At 53.2% G+C, this 17401-nt stretch overlaps 1 protein-coding gene across 5 annotated transcripts in view; it reads right to left on the bottom strand.

The window, feature by feature from the left end:
* LOC105467551 (coiled-coil domain containing 88C) overlaps positions 1–17401 on the bottom strand; it is a 149184-nt gene that overhangs the window by 94490 nt on the left and 37293 nt on the right. The window contains exon 1 of one of the 5 annotated variants that reach the window (XM_024788433.2): positions 3760–3802. The exons of the other annotated variants lie outside the window; for them this stretch is intronic. The gene's annotated coding sequence lies outside the window, so the exon portion shown is untranslated. Of the gene's footprint in view, positions 1–3759; positions 3803–17401 lie in introns of those variants that run through there. 5 annotated transcript variants of the gene reach the window in all.

The following is a 17401-nucleotide window of genomic DNA, read 5'->3' as shown; positions in this document are numbered from 1 at the left end:
GACCACACCAGGCTGGAGAGTGCAAGTCCAGTGATGCTCCGGACAGGCCCCAAATTTGCCAGCGAGCCCTCCTTGTGCCACTCTGGCCTTTGCAATGGCAGAAACAAGTGCCAGGGCAAGTCTGAGGGACAACGGACCCACACCAGCCTCGCTGAGGCCTCTGTCTTGTCACCGGTCCTTGTGGTCTGATGGACAGGGAGGAAAAGGGTCAGGCTTGGGGCACAGCCCTCCCAGGGAAGGGTGCGGCACCGCAATCCAGGGTAGATTGTACTCCCCCCTCACTCCTCTCCACTCCTCCCCACTTCTCCTTTAGGTTTGCTTTTGGATCCTAAAATAAGATTTTGCGGCCGGGCGCGGTGGCTCAAGCCTGTAATCCTAGCACTTTGGGAGGCCGAGACGGGCGGATCACGAGGTCAGGAGATCGAGACCATCCTGGCTAACACAGTGAAACCCTGTCTTTACTAAAAAATACAAAAAACTAGCCAGGCGAGGTGGCAGGCGCCTGTAGTCCCAGCTACTCGGGAGGCTGAGGCAGGAGAATGGCGTAAACCCGGGAGGCGGAGCTTGCAGTGAGCTGAGATCCGGCCACTGCACTCCAGCCTGGGCCACAGAGCGAGACTCCATCTCAAAAAAATAAAATAAAATAAAATAAGATTTTGCTTTTCATAAATGACTTGCTTTTCAACGACATCACTGCTTTTCAACTGCATCCTGGAATGACTCCTCGGCCAATTAAATGCTTTAAACAAACCAAAAGAAAAGTCAACGAACAAAGGGTCAGAGGCAGGTGCGTTTGTGTTTTGGATACTGCAGGGGCCACCGGAGTCCCTCCGGGTTGGGAGAGAGCAAGGCTGAAAAGCACTTTGTAATGTAAAAAGAGGAGAGGGCCCACCCACCTGACACCACCCTGGCCTCAAATCTAGGCTCTTATTAGTCACCCCATGGGGGAGGGGTGGGGTGGGCCAGGACCCCCTCCGGAAGTCTGTCACCCCGGCAGGAAGACGGCAGGGGCAGCAGTTGTGTCTGCACACAGTGTCAACAAGCCTCCATTCCTGGCTCCCGACCCAGACCACAGGAAGCAAACAGGGTGGCCCAGAGCATGCTGCATCTCAAGGCCTGTAGCACTGGCTTTCCAAGGTCACAGGTGTAGAGTTCTAAGAACAGAACCAAAGAGAAAGCTGATTCTATTAGAACCCACTGGGGACAAACATGAATGTACTTGCTGAGAAATCAGGACTGTCCCCAAAACACAGGATACAGGTGTCCCATTCCAGGCTTCACAGGCGATGAAGCTCTGATGGGGGAGGATGACATCAGATCACAGAGGCGCCTCGTTAGGGAGTGATGCCCACGCTGGATGGTGGGGCCACTGCAAACAAGACCAGCGTCCATGCCAATGGTCTGACGCTAAGCACTTGTCACTGCTGGCTCCAGGAGGTCACAGGCACCCTATGGTCCCCTCTGGCCTAAGTGTTCTCCTCCTCTCCTCCAACTCCCTCACACCTCACTCCTCCCAAGCAGGGTTCACTTTGCTGGAGCTTCTGCCCTCCCAAGAGGCAGAAGGACAGAAGGATAGAATGAGTGGCAGACAGATGTCTGGAGCCCGTGCAGCAGGTAGGGACCAGGACGGGACGGGACAGGACTGGGCTAGGAGGACCCAAGGAAAGGGGCCTGAGCGCCTCCCTTCTCCACCTATGGTGGCCCCTCATGCCCCACATGACCCTGTGTGGCTCCTGGGGCTTGTAGATGAAGCTCATTTTCTGTTTTGTCCAGTTGAGGCCATTAAACTGTTAGGGGGACAGGCCACCTCATTCCTTTTCAGCCAGTCGCTACGTGGGACTTAGAAATAGTGCATCCACTCAACCATGTTCACCTCGGGCTCAATGTCTTGGAGGCCCTAAACTGAGTCCGTGCTTTCTTTTGGGGCCTCCTCCCTTGGTTTGGCAATAGACGAACTCAGGTCAAGTACCTTAAATGACATCCTTAGCCCCACTCTGAGAACAAGTATGTAGACCCCAACTCTGAGTCAACCACCTACTATGCAATCTGTCAACCACAGACTATTAAAGGCCCTAATCCTCCCCAAAACTTGAAACGGAAGCATGAAAGAGGTGTGAGATTAGAGAACGGCACTCTAACAGTCTTGCTGCAAACTAATGCTGGGGAATGGTTCGGGATGCTATGGCCACTCATCCCATTTAGGAAGGCAGCAAAGAGTGCTCGAAGGTGTAAAAAGATGCATAATTATATGTACAGTAGGAAATGGATATTGAAAAAAGAAAACAAAATCCCAAAGGAAATATACTACACTAAAATGACAGAATTTTATTAGAGTGATTAGGGCAAGAGCCAGTTTCCCCAGCATTTTCTAAATATTCTGTAAAGGTTCCCACAGAGACCATTTGATCAGAGGCATGTATTTACTAGGTATTTCAGCTGTGAACATGACAGACCCACTTAAAAAATACACACACACACACACACACACACACACACACACACACAGAGGGCTGGGTGCAGTGGCTCACACCTGGAATCCAAGCACTATGGGAGGCCGAGGCGGGTGGGTCATCTGAGGTCAGAAGTTCAAGACCGGCCTGGCCAACAAGGCGAAGTCCCAGCTCTACTAAAAATACAAAAAATTAGCCAGGCACAGTGGCATGTGCCTGTAATCCTAGCCACTTGGGAGGCTGAGGCAGGAGAATTGCTTGAACCTGGGACGCAGAGATTGCAGTGAGCCGAGATCACGCCACTGCATTCCAGCCTGGTGACAGAGCGAGACACGGTCTAAAAAACATAAAAATAAAAAAAAAACAAGAAACAAACAAAAAACCATGTATGTGTATCGATATATATCTATACCCACTCTTTCCTCTGAGACAATTCACCAACTATCCAAGACAAGGAATGAAGTAGATTGCCATTTTTAAAAATACCCACAAAAAGCAAGCTGCACCTTCCAGCATCTTCTCATCAGGAGAACCAAAGCCTCTCGCTTGGGAAGAACGGATGGGAGCCAGGAGCACCCAAGGGGCCTGTAACCAGTGGTGGGGACAGGGGTCCTGGGCAAAAGGCTGACTCCCAGGGTACAAGCCCTGTGAAGACAGAGGCTCAGAGGTCCCAGAAAAGGCCCGCTCAACACCTGAGGCAAAGTAAGGGCCTCCTGAAAAGACTTAACATCCTGCCAGGGCCATCTCAACCTCTGTGCCTGCTCCAACAAAAAAGTTCATTTTCTCCGCAGGTAGGAGAAACGTTACTGTCCTGGGAAGGATTTAGGTGGAAACACCGTTCTGTGCACATGGCAGAGGTTAGCTTCAGTAACCACTGGAAACAATAGGATGGCTGGACCAAGAACAATGATTTCACGAATAAATGGGAAGAATTATTTTTCTCCTTCTAAATAAAACTGAATCTCGCAGCTTGATATTTTACCAGGAAGGAAGAATAAATGCTGCCGAAAGCCAAGCATTTAGGCCCACGGGATGCCCCTCATGTGGCTGTGAATGGGAGCTGCTAATGCAGAGTAAATGAGAGGGAAATCCCAGAAAAGTTAAGACGAACGCACGGCACAGGCATCCAGGATGAAGGTGACGCTCACGGTTGCCAAGGAGACCAAGATGGTCCAAACAGCAAAGAGAGCCTTCCACAGAGCCAAAGCAAAACCACAAAGAATGCTGCTGTTGACCCACACACGCCACAGTCAAGACTGAAACAGCAGAAGCAGGAAGGACGTCGGTTTCGCAGGTGCACCCAGCATACCTTTAGACACTGTCTTCCCCGGTGCCCAAAGCCAGGGCATTTTCTACACCTTTAAGTCTGGTCTGGGGTTCAGATATTCAGAAGACACGCACTGTGTACACCTTGCAGCAAGCTGAGAACTCTCGGCCTGGCTGGGAGGGAGGCGGACAGTGGCAGCACAGCACAGGGAGTACTGCCAAACTGCCCAGGCAAGTCTGGGAAGGCTTCCCAGGGGAGGCAGCTTCTGAGCTGGGCTGTAGAGAATGCTTAGAAGTCTGACACGTGAAGGACAGAGCCAGGAAATATATTAACTGCTAAGTGTGGGCAGCAAGTCAACCCTTTGGTTACCCTGAGCATCAAACTGAACTATCTGCACTCTGCGTTTCCCACAAGGGTGCCCTTCCTCCCACAGCCCCATCACCACCAGACTACCACCTGCCAGACCCTACTCGCCCTCCAAAGCTCAGCTAAAACGCCCCCTCCTCCAGGCAGCCACCTGATGCCCGATGATTTTTTTCTCCCCCGAACTCCTAATGCTTCATCAGCCCCCTTCTGTGGCACTTTCCACCCTGTGCCGTGTCAATCAACTCCCCACGCCGAAGTGGCAAAAAGCTGCTAATAGTGACGGTTGGGAAAATTAAATCAGAAAATGTTCCTCAAAATATATATTGAGTACACAATTTTTAAAAACCTCTTTTGTGGAAGAGGTGTCTCCTCTGCATCTTCCATGGTGACAAGGGAACCAAGATCTGAAACCGACTGTTCTGCTCTATCACTGCAACGAGGGTGGTTTCTCTGCTAATTCCTGTGCCTTGAAACCTAGAAAATCTGACACCATATTCCTTAAGATTCACAGCCTGCAGCTGTTAGCAGAAGTTAAAAACATTTCAGAGTGGAAAAAAAAAGCTTCAAATTTGTTTTAGAATTTTCCATTAGAACTTGTGTAAGTGGAATACTGAATACAGATTTTTAAAAACATTCCAAAGTGAACTGGTAATGCTGGTTTGAATATACCATGCTTTCCAACTGTAAAATCCCAAACACAATAGTTTTATGAGCAAACGAAGCAAAACTAAATTAATTTTAAATTCCTAAACTAGAGAAGTGACTTTAGGCAGGAAAAGCCTCACATGTATTCCAGTGTTCCCAATGTCTAGTCCAGTGCTCTAGGAGGGATGTCTAAACCCTGCACAGATGTAAACCTTCCAGAAACGGCAGGTGCTGACTGTGCTTCAGGCAGGAGGGATGCTTTTTGAGGGCCCCCAGGAGAACCCAGTAGTCACGAGGGATACTCCACAGATCTCCTATGCAGGTGTTGGAACATCCACGCTCATGCCACTGATTAACTCTCCATAGGACACATCTCACAACCTCTTCCTGGATTTGGCCAGAGGCAGCCCCTGAACGCATCGCAACAACTTGATGGCCAAAACAAAAACCACCTGAGGACCTGGCACTGGCAACCAGCCAACCTCAGGCTCTTGTTACCAGAAACACCAGACAGTGGGGAGGTTCCATCTCCTTTCTCCTCCTTCCCCTGACATTCATGTGAGGTGGCCAGGACAAGAATTATGAGCATTTCCAGCGTGAGGGAACAGCCGCAGCACAATGTCGCTGATTGTTTGCCAGCAGGGTCCAGAGCAAGACCAGGGTTGGAATCTCGGGCCTGGAGAGCTTCCCCCATAGACACCGTCTTCATCACCTGATGCCGGAAGCCAGGGCACTCTCTACAGCACAAGCCCACCCCACACCTTCAATAACAACTCACGACACGGCCTGCCGCCCAACCCCGGCCAATCACACCCGCCACGGTGTCACCCCATCGGAGGGTAACAGGGACTTGACCCCAAAACCAACACTTTCTGGCTGCTAACTACAGCTGGAGCACAATTTTCTTTCTTTTCTTTTCTTTCTTTATTTTTTTTTTTGTTGGCCAGGCTGGTCTTGAATTCCTGACCTCAGGTGATCCGCACACCTCGGCCTCCCAGAATGCTGGGATCACAGGTGTGAGCCACTGCCCCCAATTTTCTTATTTTTTATTCGTTATTATTATTTTTCTTTTTTACCTCTGGAACACAGCACATTTTCTAACATAGCCACTGAGAGGAACACCCAGCAGTGATTTGTCCTCGCTGCCTGCACAAAGCCCGGGCCCACACGCTTGTAACTCCATCTGCACAAGTGGCTCTCCTATCCACCCGGTCTCTCTTTGGGGCGGGGAGTCCTGGCAAAATGAGTGGCAATGAAGTGCTTTTATGTTACGAGACTGTCATGTAAAGCTGCTGATAGATTCAATCCATCTGTTCCACCTCATTTTGATTAATCCTGGAGTCCCTAGGGCCTGAAACCAACTGCAATCTGCATAAGCCCAGGAGCGCCACCACCCCCCAACGAGGCCACCCCGTGTCTCAGTACCCAGCGACCAACTGGGCCTGGATGAGCTTACCACATCATCAGAAAACCCCCTGCCACAAAACACTTCCTAACTGCCTGTCCTTGTGGCTGCGTTCACAGAAACAAACATAAGCCGGTTCATTGTTCACAGAAAGAAAAACAAGTATTTCCTTTGAGCTGCCCCCTGAGGAGGACAACCACTGGCAGGGAGCACCTGGAAACTCAAAACACCACCACGTGAGAGCAGAGCCTCTAACTCCGGCCTCTGCCTATAACCCGCTGTGTGGCCTCAGGCAAGTGACAGTCCCTCTCTGAGCCACACCCTCATCTGTACCAGGATCAGGACTCCCCAGTCTCTAAAGGACTTTGGTCTCCTTCAGAAGGGGGAAGGCAGGGGCTGGAAAAGGAGACGCTGCTGGCAAGGGAGGCACAGCCCATCTTTATGGCGTTAACTTTAACTCAGCTGCCAGCTCTCACCGGCAGGCAAGTGCCCACGTGTCCAGAAGCACTAAGGGAACCCGGCAGGGAGGGAACCAGAGGACGTTTCAAGCACCCCCAGGAGCGCCTGCCACCTTCCCTTTAGGGCTATGTGATGCCCGGGATTGCTCTGTGGGCAGACTTGTCTTATCTGATGCCAGGAAGGGCCTGTTCTGAGCCCCTGAGCCAAAGAAGGGTGGGGGGCAGCCCCAGAAACATGGGCAGGACACAGCATTCGACTTCTTGGAAGAGAACCTCTGCCCATTAAACAGTAGTTCAGGAACCATTTTACAAGAGGAATGCAAGCCTGGTCTGTGCGTTGGGCTTTAGGAACAACCGGCTGCAATGATGCCGCAGCAACCACAGGTGTGGTGGGTGGGGGAGGGGAAGGCGGGTCAGCAGGTGGACGTATCCGTGCATACAGACCCCAACAGCAGAGGGATGCTGAGAATCCACATTTTAAAAACCAAAAGAGCCATCAAGATTATCCATAGAGTGAGGAAACCGAGGCCCGGGGCAAAAAATGACAAGAGTACTGTAGCCCCACAATCAGGTCTGGAAACCTTGGACTCTGCCCTAGGGCTCCTTATGCCACACCAAGAAGCTTGTATCCACTCAGTGGTGTCTGCTGAGTGCATGCCATGCCCTAAGGTGTGTGTCTGGGGTGAGGCAGAAGGATATCAGGATTAGGCTATGGATGAAGGGCAGGACCCTGTCCCCACAGGACAGCATGTGCAGCGGTTCCGGGCTGCCCTGTCCTCTGTGCCAAAGTCCACCCCTCCTGGCTAAAATGACAGCATCAGTGCTCCAGGGCTCGGAGTTGATACAAGGGCCCTGATTTTATGGCCATGAGGGATCGTATGACTGTAACTTAGTGGTGGTAGAGGGGTTTTTTTGTTTTGTTTGTTTGTTTGTAAGCTTCTTGGCAAAGTCAGTATTTCTGCTGATGGATGGAAAAGTCAGTATTTCTGGTGATGGATAAGCAAGAAAGGGGTAGAGAAAGTGTGGCCAGAGGCAACCACGGTATGCATGCAGGGTGGGCTGGGACGGGCATGACCCCCCCGTCCCCCGAGCCAGAGTGAGTGTAGGGGTCCCATGGGAGGAGCCATGTGCTGCTGTCCAGGCCCAGCCGGCCTCACGCGCTGGTGGCAGGAGTACAGAGGCCGGCGGTGGCAGGAGTACAGCACAGACCAAGACCACGGTCTTGCTCCCGAGGAGCCTGTGGAGTCACAGACTGGGACCAAGACTGCCTCCCGCACCCTCCAGTCAGGAGTGGCTCTAGCTGATCTCCTGGGCGGGCACCTATCTGTCCCGGGCACACCCTCCCTAGCTCAGCAGAAGGCCTTCCTCCTCCCAGCAAGTAGCTGGGCCAGGGGAACGCGGCACCTGCCCACACAGTGACCCATGTCCCACGCCACCGCTCACCCACGGAGGCCCGCAGGCACCTACGCCAGCGCAGGGCTGGGGCCACACCACACCCTGGCAGCCCTCACCCGGTGGCCTGACAATGCTGCCTCAATCCCAGGCGCAAGTCCAAGCAGGATGGCGGAGGGCACCTAGGAACCTCCAGCGGTAGGTGGCAGCCAGACCACCCCAACCTGCCAGGACCTGTGAGGGTGGGAAACGCAGGCGGTGGGGGCAGCCAGCCCCCGACCCCATGCCCCAACCTGAGCCCAGGCCTCAGGGCACGAGCACCACAGCACAAGGGGCACCAGCACTCCCGAGTGACTAGGCCCCTTTGTCCAGTGTCCCAGGGCAGGCATCTGGAGGGCAGGGAGAGCTTCTTGAGGAAGGGCAGCCATTCCCTCTCTCATTTATGCCACCACATTTCCCGGGCATCTGCTGGGTGTCTGATGGCATGCCAGTTGGGAGGTGGAGGGTATGAGGCCAAGACTGCTGCCCTCAGAGCCAGGAAGACAGACAAGGAAGACAAAGCCTGTGGGATGGGGGGCAGTGAGTGCCCAGGGTGTTTGCTACAGGGCCAGGCCCTCTCCTGGGGGGCTCACAGCCTGATCCCACCAGCAAATCCCACCAGCAAGTCTGGCACCCTAACAGAGGGACGGCAGGCACCTGAGCTGGGGGCAGTGGGAGCAGAGGAGTGGGGAATCCAGAAAAGCTCCAAGGAGGAGGTGGCCGGAAGCTGACATGGGAAAGAACGAGGAACAGGTGCCATCCAGGTAGATGGGTGGCGGGGGTGGAGCGGGGGGCGGTTGTTAGTGTAAGGAGGGCTAGGAATAAAGGAAAAATAAAGGAAAAGGAAGCCACAGAAGGTGCCCCCACCTTGTGTCTCCAGCTACAGTCCCACGACGAAGGACAACTGAGAACCAGATGTGCACAGAAACACTGTTCAGGGAGTCTGGACCCAGCCCCATCTGCACATATCTAAACAGTGACAGCAGCAGCTTTGGAGTCCCCTCTGCCAGCCCCACCACGATGTTGCTGCTAGGCCTCGGCGTCAACCCCTGCCAGGTGGCCAGAAAGGCAGGTGGCCGAGCAGGCAGACATCACTTAACCTAGCGACAATCAAGCCGGTGCCTGGCACGAAATCAGGCCCCCAGAGGTGCTGGCTGAACCTGAGGACTTTCCTACACCTTCAGCTTTTGCTGGGCACTGTGCTCTCAACATGCTCAGGGGCGACATACCGTCCTCCCTCCTGCTTCAACACAGGGCAGCTCTGCAGGGGGCAAACACAGGAAGCCACAGTCACCACAGTAAGCCCATAAAGAAAGACGGTCCCAGCAACCTGTGTGTGTGAGGAGGGGGGGTCCATTCTAGAGATCCCCAGGAACACACAAACCCTCCCCAGCCCCTGGGCTCAGGACCAAGGAGGAAGAACTCAGCCGGGACATCTGCTGGGGCCACCTTCTCTCTTCTTCCTCTGGCCTCACGAGGGCCAAGAAAAACACACATGATACCGGTCCAGTGGTGGTCTGGACTCACAAGGGCTGGCTTGGATGCTACGCTGAGAACACTAGGGGCAGGTCTGGCCCCGGGAGCAAGTGTGCCACCGTTCGTCAGTGACATCTGCCTAGGGCCGAGCAGAACTCGTGCTGGGCAAATGGCAAAGGATGAACAGAAGGAGAAATTCTACACACACGGGAACCACGACTCTCCAGCATGGATAAGTAAGACTGTAATTACCCCTCCTTAGCCCCCATTCGCCCCTCCAAAAAAGCTTTCTGGATGAAACAGAAGTGGAGCAGACATTTCGTGCAAACCGGTCACTTTTTGTTACAGGAGTTTGTGGCACAAGATCAGACTTCATCTAGAGAGCAAGAAACTCTCCATTCTATCACCAAGAACATATTCTATAGCAGGAAAGTGGGGGAGGGCACATCGGGACACAACTGAAAAGCCAGGGAGGAGGAAGGTTCAGAAATGACAAGTTTCTAATGACTAATCTCTTGGCAGGAAGTGAAAATCTCAAAAGATGTTACCGACTTTGTGGCAGCTGTCCAAGTTGGGGGGTGGGCAGGGGTTGGAGGTGACCTGGCAGCCCAGCCGGTCCCCTGCCCACCTCCACCCGACAAAATCCTCTGTCCGGCAACACTTGCCTCCAATGCCTTCCCTACCCAAAGCCTTCCTCAAACCCCTCTGCCGGCAATGGTCACTTCCTCAGCAATCAGTGCTCCCAGACCCCTCTCTCGTGTCCCCACCTGAGTCCTACACAGGGAACTGAGATCCTCAGGGTCCCCGGGGCAGATGCTGGAACATGCTCACCTCTGAATGCCCCCAGGGCTCTGGACAGTGTGGCCCACAGCACATGCCTACCAGCTGCTGGCTAAGTGGAACTGACTGCAGGGAAGAGGGGTCTGATGAGAACAGAGGCTTCGGGACCTCCAACTAAATGCACTCTCCCCCATCTACAGTGCAGAGAACACTTTCTTTAAATAAATCAGCAATAAATCAGCATGCTGCATAAACCAGGAGCTAGGCTAGACACACTGTCTACTACCTCTAATCCTAACTGGCAGGCAGTAGCAGGGTTAAGTCCACCAGGTATCTGCTAATGCAAGGTTCATTTGATCAACAGGTATTTTCATCGTTTGTGATATTGGAGTAAATGAGACCGCTAAAGAGGTAAATATATGTCACGTGTGTGTTAAGAAGCAAAATAAAGGAACAGAGGAGGAAGTGACAGAAAACAGCTCTTACAGACAGGTGGTCAAAGAGGGCCCTCCATGAATCCTCAGCTGAGCAAAACACGAGTGTAGGGAGGGTGTGAGCCAGGCGGACAGGTGGAACTGGAGAATCCCAGCAGAGGGAATAGCCAGGGGCAAGGGGTTGAAGCCAGACAGGCAGTGAAGTCCTGCTGAGCACACAGCCAGGGGTGGCCCAGCCGACCTCTGAGGCCATTCCAACAGTCTGGCAGCGTCCGCAGTGGTCTCTGCGGTCAGGCTCATTCCGAAGTCTCAGGAGGCACAAGGAGCTGTCACACAAGTAACTCACTGTGATGCTGGTGGTAGTTTAAGCTTGGGTCCCGGGCACAGGGGACTGGCAGTGGTTACCTAGACTTCTGTGTTGAGAAGGATTTTGAGGCCAGATCCGGGCTCAGAGACAAAGAGGGCCAAGATCGGTCAATGGTGCCTGTCAGAGCCCGGAATGAAGATGTGGGGACACTCCCTTACGGAGCCCAACGGGACAGGCGTTGTAACACATACGTGGTATAGAACATGCCGAGGGGATGCGGGCAAAACACCAGGAGCTCCCTTCACTAGTTATGAAGCTGTGGACTGAGCTTCCTCTGCTAAACCAGCCTTGCTCTTCGAGTCTCCTTCCTGGGCTGTGGGCTCCTGAGGGTGGTGATCTGGGCGGTCTCGCTCCCCAGGGCTCTCCTAGGGCCTGGCACACAGCAGGGCTCAGCCATCATTTGTCAAATGAGCTAATAAAGGGCCACAGGCCCCAGGGTTAGCGTGCGTGTGTGTGTGTGTGTGTGTGTGCGCGCGCGCGTGCATGTGTGTGTGCGTGCGCGCGCATGTGGGAGGGAGAGAGACAGGCTGTGTGAACAGCCTGAATCTAAAGGACTGGGACAGAAACAATGCCCTTCAATTAGACCAACTGGACCCCCTGCCATGTGAGGCTCTGACCTGAGGACTCCAAAAACAATTAAATTAAATCAAATGATGCTTTTTCTTCCTTCCCTTTTCCTTGAAGTAGGGAAGCTTTTCTTCAGATGTGGGTGAGGTGGGGAAGAGGGGGGTGGGCAGTGGAATCAAAGAGCGTTTTTGGGGAAGAAGGGAAGGGCAGGCGCACAGACCCGCCCCGGCACCTGCTCATGAGGCAGACCAGCTGCTCTGGCTTCACGGCAGGGCCAGCCGAGAGCCCACACTTCAGGCAAATAAAAGCACCCTCACCAGCTGTTCCCATGCCCAAGCCAAGCAGGATGGCAGTCTCTGCCAGCCCTGCCTCGGCAGCAAGTGGACTCTTCTAGTCCAAGCCACGAGATAAGGGGAGACTCAACCCTGCCCACGCCTGGAGCCCCTTCCCTGTGTGAGGTTCCTCAGGGCGAGTGGGGGGCAAATGTCTCCCTCTGGGCTGACCCTTTCCAGCCAGCATGCATCGTCTTGCGTTCAGTGGGGCAGGTTCCTTAACTGTGCCCATTTTACAGAGGAATAAACTGAGATACAGACAATAAGGATGTGCCCTGGGGTCACATGACTAGTAGTGGCAAGGCTGGGGCTGCAAACGTAGACCTCCCAGCCCCGTGAGTTCACAGGAGAGGAGGCTTGAACCCAGTCAGCCAACAGCCAGCGGCCCAAACGTGTCCGCAGAGGAGACGTGAGGAGCTGGGAGGTAGAGAGGACCCTTTAGGCTGTGGTGGCCAGGAAAGGCCACACTGGTCACTCCCGCTGCTGCCCCCAGGACAGGATGATGACCACAGGCCAGACTTCTCTCCTGAGCCTCCGGAAACAACCAGGTGCTCCTCACAGGGCGTATGCATATCTGGCTGGTGGTGGGGGCGCTGTCTGCTCCTGCTCCCCGACCTTGGTCGCCATCTTTTGTGCTTTGCACACTCATGACTGTCTCGATTTTATATCCGCTCGTGTGTTCATTCAATCACCCCAACAAGTATTTACTGAGCCACTGTCCCCTCGAGGCATGTGCTAGAAGCCAGGGCATGATGGTGAATGGAAGCAGATAGGAAGGACCCCTGCCCTCCAGGAACCACAGTCAAGGCCGCAAGGGGTTTTTATCCACCGCCCTCTCTGGAGAGCCTGCAGGTGGGAACACAGCCCTGGTGTAGCACAGGGAGGCGCTAAACAAACATTTCCTGCATGAACGCAGAGGTGAGAAGGAATGCCGGGAAGCCTGCAGCTGGGCATCCTGAGACCGACCTGGCAGCAAAGGCAGAGAGCAGAGATGCGGAAGAGCGGTTGGTGCTGTCTGTGGGGAGGCCCAGGAGTCCCCTGGATGGTGCCCTCCCATGGGGGCCATGCACCCCCAGGTAAGCCCAGTGTTGGCTCGGCCCCCAGCTGCCCACGACACCCAGGCCAGCGGCGGTGCTCTGCCGAGGTGCTCACTGCAAAGCCCTGTGGTGAATATTCCAAAGTGACTGCCACAGCCCCGGCCGCCCAGACCTGGGAAAGCGGGGCTGGCCCCAGGACATCGTGAAGAACTGCTCCGGGTGGGCAGACCAGCCACTCCACACCCGCCCGAGCAATGCTGCCCCCTCCCAAGGCTACACAGTGGCTCTCACCCTCTGTCCACTGAGACACTAGTCTTGAAGAAAGGAGAAAAAATAAAGAGAAACAGAAGCCATGAAAAAGCACCCCCACCTGAACACACAAGCTCATCCCACCTCAGACTGTCTGCCCTGAGCTTTTCTCAGGAGGAGGGGGTGGCAGTGGCCACTGAGGGCTGGCAGCATCAGTCACCAGGGACAGGGCATGGGTGTCATGGGAGCCCTTCAACCCATTCCTGTGTGGCAGGCTGAGAAATGAGCTTACTCTTTCATAGCAGAGCTCCCAGACTGAAGCCTGCCGTGAAGATGACAATTCTCTCCCAGGAGAGCCGGAGTGACGGTGCTGAATGGCTGACCATCTGTGCCACTTAGCTCTGATGTCGGCAGGTACGGTCATTCACTCCCTGAACCAGCGAGCAAGTGGAGTTTAGGGGGTGAAGGGATAACCCTTCATGGGACGCGTCGTGGGACTCACCGTCAGTTCTTGAGAGTCCAGATCTCTTGCTAAATGCAGACGGTCCCCCTCGGTGCCACTTCATGGTTCTGACTTTTTTAACCCACAGGATTCACAGTATAATCATTAAGCACCCAGGAGTGCTAAGAACCACGGTGGGGAGGGTTACAAGATGCACCCCGAGAATGATGTTCATCTGTGAGTAACAAAGGCCTTAAAAATAGTGACTTACACAAGATTGAAGTTTCTCAGGAGACAGGCAGCCGAAAGCTGCTATGTGAGCTCCCCAGTGCCGAGTGTCAGGGACCAGTCTCTGCTTGCCCCTCTGTGGGGACTGGACCTCCAGCCACTACGCTGCAGCACATGTAGCAGGAAGGAGGAAGGGGGAAGGGAGGCACGCTGCCTCCTCCTTCTAGGAAGGCTTCCCAGGAGCACGCGAGGGTGCTCCATACATGTCATGCAGCCACATGGCCATGCCTAGCTGAGGGGAGACTCAGGGTTCTTTAATTAAGGAAGAAGAGCAGAGCGGGCACAGAATTGGGCAGAAATCTGCCACATTAGAGGAGATAAAACATGACCTCTAGCTCTGTGGAGATTACCATCTCATTAAAAGACACACGCACATGTGGAAATGATTAGTGGGTGAGGCCATATATAACAAGGCACTAATTGTGTGACACAGATAGGAAACAGTAGTTGAGGAAGTGCAGAGCCACAAGCTGGCAGAGGTCACTACAGCCAGCAGGCCATCTTGAAGTGAGGAGGCCTGAGCTGGAGGGACAGGGGGTGACAAGAGAAAGAGTAACTGGAAAAGCAGACTCCACCCCCTCCCCCAGTGAATGCCGGGCCATCACAGCCTCAGCTCAAGCAGCTCGGAGCTGCGGAGAGCGCTGGGCCTGACATGCCCCGAACTGGGTTAATTGTTCATGTCAGCCCTTGGCTCGGGACACTCATCTTTGGTTTGCACATGGCCCCCTTCCACTTAGTCACTTTTCACAATGTAATAACCACCTGCACACCCACCAGCCGAAACAAAGGCTGGGGCCTTGACAATAACCTACAGTGAACCAGATGGCACCCCCAGCGCACCGCCGCCTCCTCCTACCCAAGACACCAAAACCGGAATGAGAAATACACATTCCCATGCTCTTTTTTACACAGTTTTATTGCATCTGTAAATTTTCCTAGAGAGTACAGTCGTTTTAGTTGCTTTTAACTTTATTTTTAAAAGGCATGGTGCTGGATGTCATCGTTGGGAACATGCTATTTTTACTGGTATTTATGACATTGCCAGAATCCACCTACATCACTGAGTTATGCTGCAGTTAATCTGTTTGGACAGCTGTATAATATTCCATTGTGTGATCGTGTCTTCGTGTATTCATCCCTTCTCCCACTGATGGGCATCTGGGCGGCTTCCAGGTTTCTGTTATTGTGCGCAGAAGGGCTGTGAAGTCCCCGGCATCCATGTGCAGAAGTTACTCCGGGAAACCCTTAGGAGAGAAATCAGCTGGGCCACAGTACGGAATGTGGATGTAGAACTTTAGGCATTAGTGCCAGAGAGTTTTCCAAAGTGACCACACCAATTTGCACTCCCACCAGCAGCTGATGAAAAGCAGAACAGCAAAAACTTGTGACACACTGGAGTCCACGAGAGTTCTGACCCCTTCTCCAACCCCTCGTGTGACTGGTCCCTCGACAGGAAGCAAACAGACGCACTATGACCCAGCATCGCAAACTAATGTGTGGAAGGGCTGGGTCTTGCCCCTGAGCCAACCTGACTCAAACCCCAAGCTCCTGGCACCAACGCCTTCCATGCCTCAGGGCAAGACGCCACAGTGGGAGGCAGCTCTGAGAGGCAGAGGATGAGGTTGCAATCAGAGGATCACATCAAGATGGATACCTCCAGAGGGTCAAGTTCAGGGTCAGGGGCTGAAATGCAGACACTCCCACATCAGCGTGTACAGGATGTGGCCTTGGCCACCCGGGGCAACTAGGAATTGGGCCCACACGTGTGCTGTTGCAAGGTCTTCTACTCCGGTGTTTCTCACTCCATGTTTACTGCCTGATTCACGTGCCTCCAGGGAATCACACGAGCAGAAGCCTGACGCTGACCATGCTGCCTGGGGGAGGAACTCTAGTCTCGGCTCGCCTCCTTCCACTCCGCCCCAGCACCCATTCTCCTTGCTGGCTGTCAGTACCACTCCCAGAACAGCCCACAGTGATGGACTTCCACGGCCAGGCCTGGCAGCCACACCCCAGGCCCGGGCCTCCCGCTGGGATGTCTGGTTCACTGTCCACTTCCACTGGGTTTGCTTGAAGCCAATGCGAAATACAAACGCTGTGTCTGCCCGCAAGAAGTTTAGTTCCCGGGAAAAGGGTCTATCCTGAAACTAGGATGAGAAGATTTTACTAAAGACAAAGGGTTTGGGGGCTGAATACAGGCTCACTACGGGATATCAGAAGGGACAAAACTGTCAGGAACTGGGCAAGCCCACCGTGAGAACCACCTCCACGCTGAAGGTCCTTTCTCCTTGCAGGGGTCTCCCTTTCCAGCTTCCGGAGCTGGGTCCTGAGACAGTCAGGGTCCCTCCCCCACCTCATTCATTTCCTCATATTTGTTTTCACACATACATGCGCAAGCAATATTTGTCTAGTAAAAACAAAACTCACATTACTATTTATGCAAGAGTACAAACAACCTTTGTAAAACTGTTAATAATAGGATTCGGCTATCTGGGGTGGCTGGACATACTGCGGCTTTTCAGAAAACCTTACATAAAGCACACCAGTGTTCAGCTAGGAGACGGCGGCAGCAAAGGCCCAAGAACAAAGTGCTGGTGGAGGAGTCAGGCCCGCATCTCTAAATAGGTAAATCTGTTTTTAGAAGAGCGTCAAAAATTACACACAAGCCAAAAAGTTGTCATTAGAATTCTATACACTTTAAAAACATTTTTATTGTGAAAAATCTCAAATGCAAATAAAAGCAGACAGTACAATAAGCCCCTGTATACCCTCCAATTCAACAACAAGCGAGATCGGCTCCATCTCTCTTTTTTCCCTTTGCTGGAAAGCGAAAGAATTTTAAAGCAAACTCCAGCATCATGTCATTCCACTTCTCCATCAGAATGCGCCTCTAAAGAATATTGGCATTTTCTTACATAATCACAATTACATGCTCTGAAGTTGTTTTTTATTTTCCCCTATGTGCCTCTTAAAATGAAGGCCTCTGTATGTGTTTGGAGGCCAGCCCAGAAGCAGGGACAGAGGGAAGGGGCAGGGGAGACCATGGAGAGAGAACTGTGTTGGTGGAAGCTGCAGTCCCCAGGGAGCGTTTGTGATTTGCACGCCCTGTATCCGCCCTGTAGTCCTCCCTCCTGTGACTGTAACCACTAACCACCAGCCAAGGAGAATGGGAACTTTGAAGGCTGACCACGTGGTCCACCAGTCCGGTAACAGTGTAATAGCATTGCTGGTGGAAAAATTTAAGCAACTCTTCTAAATACCAAACTGATGCCCCTTCCTGCAAGAAAAATGAGCCACAAACAGGGCTGTGAAGCAGTGTGTGCCCTGGTCCACCCTCTGTAAACCCACTGACAGCCAGTGGTCCCATCACGGGAAATGTTACCTCCATCGCTCAGGGGCTCCCGGAGAAG

Source organism: Macaca nemestrina, chromosome 7 (genome assembly GCF_043159975.1).
Source record: "Macaca nemestrina isolate mMacNem1 chromosome 7, mMacNem.hap1, whole genome shotgun sequence".
NCBI classification, from domain to species: Eukaryota; Metazoa; Chordata; class Mammalia; order Primates; family Cercopithecidae; genus Macaca; species Macaca nemestrina.
Note: the sequence above shows the minus strand (reverse complement) of the source record. Positions and strands in the feature narration are given on the sequence as shown.